Source organism: Psammomys obesus, unplaced genomic scaffold (genome assembly GCF_907164565.1).
Source record: "Psammomys obesus unplaced genomic scaffold, mPsaObe1.curated_primary_1811, whole genome shotgun sequence".
Taxonomy (NCBI): domain Eukaryota; kingdom Metazoa; phylum Chordata; class Mammalia; order Rodentia; family Muridae; genus Psammomys; species Psammomys obesus.
This window is the reverse complement of record NW_026592666.1, coordinates 8,368,251-8,371,299: the sequence shown is the minus strand read 5'-3', so window position 1 is coordinate 8,371,299 and position 3,049 is coordinate 8,368,251.

Here is a 3,049-nt window from a genome sequence, read left to right as displayed (position 1 = left end):
CTGCTGCCTGTGGATCCAGAGGTAGAACTCTCACCTGCTCCAGCGCCCCATCTGCCTGCACGCCCCGTGCTTCCCGCCATGATGACAATGGACCGAACCTCGGAAAACATAAGCCAGCCTCAGTTAAATGTTCTCCTTTATAAGAGTTGCCATGGTCATGGTGTCTCTTCACAGCAATGAAACCCTAACTAAGACAATGTGTGTGTGTGTGTGTGTATGTAATTTGTGTGTGGGTAATGTGTGTGTGTGTGTGTGTCTGTGTAATGTGTGAGTGTGATGTGTGTGTGTGTGTGTGTGTTTGTGTATAGGCTGGGGAATTTGAACTTTTCAGGGCCCCAGGTCCAGTAATGAAATAATGGACAAATCTTTGCCCTTAAGGAGTTCAGAGTTGCTCTGAAAAACAAACCAGGGGAATTTTCCTCACATTTCAGTCATTCAAATACCACCTACCCTTCCTTCTTCTGTGTCTTTCTCCTCTGCCCCTTCTTCTTATTCCTTCTCTTCTTCTCATCCACCTCCTGCTTCTCCTTGGTCTATACAACACATGCTGCTAGATCGGGTTTCTTTTGAGTCTCAGCCTGCGCAAGCCCATCTCAGGTTAGTGTAAGAAGAAAGCCTGTGTCACAAATTGGATATTCTCCTTAAAAGTTCCAAATGCACATTAAAATAAATGCATAATTACTGCAATGCGAAATGACTAAATGAAATATCAAGTATTATATGTCCCACACTTTGACAAGCACTGCTTTAATTGTGTTAAATGTTGTCAGAGAGACATTTATAAAGTGCAAAAACAAACCAGAGGGAATAGGAAAGAAGTTACTAATCTTGTTTTGTTAATAATGAAGACTCTGAAGATATTGTCCCCTTGATGCAAATATGAGTGGTGTGTGGTGTGTGTGGTGTGTGTGTTTGTGTGTGTGTGTGTGTGTGCATTTGGCGTGTGAGTGGTGTGTAGTGTGTGTGGTGTGTGTGTTTGTGTGTGTGCGCGTGCGCGCATTTGGCGTGTGAGTGGTGTGTGTGCGTGCGCGCATTTGGCGTGTGAGTGGTGTGTGGTGTGTGAGTGTGCGTATCCCCATGACCACTACAATTTCTGTAGGAGAAAGAAAAATACTCCCCCCTCAACAACCCAAGATGTCTACAGGTGAAAGATGGAAAGATGGAACCATGTGACGTGGCAAAGCTGCCTTGAGGTCTCAGCAGATGGACCTTTCAAACAGACTGAGGGCTTCACGCAGCCTTGGTGTCTTTAAGAGTCAGGGAGAAAGGCAGAAAGGAGACAAAGCCAAGTGTGGTCCTCGCACCTATAAGGCACAGGTTTGAGGCTGATTGGAGTTCTAGGCCTCCCTGTGTTAGAATGGGACCCTGTTTCCCACAGAGCACAATGGAACAGAGCAGCACAGCATGGAGATGACAGAGAATGCAGCAGACTCTAGGACAGTCCCTAACCTCACAGGAAGAGAGAGGCGGGGCTGCAAGCCCAGAAATGCTTACGGCCTAGCGGAGGTGAAACGGGTCGGGTGGTCACGCGGCCCTGCTAGCATCTTGATTTTAGCCCAGTTAGATCCATGTTGGACTCCAGAATTGTCCAATAGTATGTTCGTAGGGAGTGGCTCAAGGCTAGAACACTTGCCCAACACTCATGCTGCGAAAGTAACGAATTAGTAAGTTTGTGTTGTGTTCTGCCTGCGAGTCTGTGCTAGTTGTCAGGGCTGTCTTTGGAAGCTAAGAAACCTTCCAGAGCCACATACATCCCAGATGGCAGCTGAGAATATGGTCAGGAGCGTGAGGACCACGGCCCTTCTCTGTGTGGACCTGATGTTTCCGTAGGAGAGAAAAGAGGCATCTTTCACGGTATCATTCTAGATTAACAGGAGGGAAGTGCAGAAAATTCATTTAACCAAAGTGTTCTGACATGTGGAAGCCTCCAGAAATGAAGACCCAAGTGCCCAAACTGAGCATGAAGAACGGGCAGCTGTGTACATGTCTAACTGGACAAACCGGGGGACTATGACAACTGCAATCAACAAGGGACGGTGGAAACTCCAAGGCCTATTTGTCTTGTAGGACGCTCTGTGCAGCGTTCCTTGCCTTTGGGAATAGAACAAGACACCTATCACCATGGGTCTCATGACTTGCTTTCCAGAGAGGATGGCCAGAGAGTTTCTCCATGGCCAGTATGCATATTGCCAAACAGAAGGGCAGAGAATGGCCTTGCTGGTTTCCTCAGTTTCCAGAGTGGCTCGTGTTGGGTCAGTGAGTTCTGAACCCACGCTACCATCAAATGTGGCGTGGAGTTTTCTGAGTGCTTCCTGAGTGCAAGCCTGAGTGGGGATCCAGAGGCGGACTGAAAAGGGGGCTCTCGAGTCATGGCAGAGGCATGTAGACGTCTGTGGAGTGTTTAAAGAAATATGCTCTCATCTGGCAGGAGGCATGTGCTTCGGGAGGATGAGTGTTTGAATCCAAGGCGGTGATGGAGAGCAGACCAGGAAGGGCCTGTGTGGCCTGCCAAGAAGCTCGGCTTTGTGTCATGAGGCCAGAGGGAGTCAGGCATCCATTCCTGTCCTTCTGTGTGGCATGAAAGAAGATCTGCTTTGAGTCCCCACAGGCTGCTCTATTTGCAGCACTCCCCCCTCCATCCTCTCCCCGGCAATCTTGGGTTTCTGGAAGCCTGAGATCCTAGCCTCTTCTGCAGACCTAGGGGGCAGGTCTGACCTTGCTGGGATTAGTTAGGTTTTTAGGTGTGGAAGTCAAGAGCTGTCTGTTAAGAATGGCCTGACTGTGGCCGGAGCAGCTGGGTGACTTGGATACTCCCTGAGCTGCCTCCCTGCAGGAGAGAGGAGCTGTCAAGGTTTCCACCCTAAAGCCATGTGTTTGCAATAGGGCTGCAGAGCTGCAGGGGTATTGTGGGAGCTGGGGCCTGCTGGGGCTTAGCTCTGGACTCCTTGCTTCCTCTAGTTCACTGTGCAGTTCGCAGACAGCTTATTTTCCTTGCTGCGAGTTACGGCGTGGAAGAAAGGGATAGTAACGCGTTCCAGATGCTTTTATT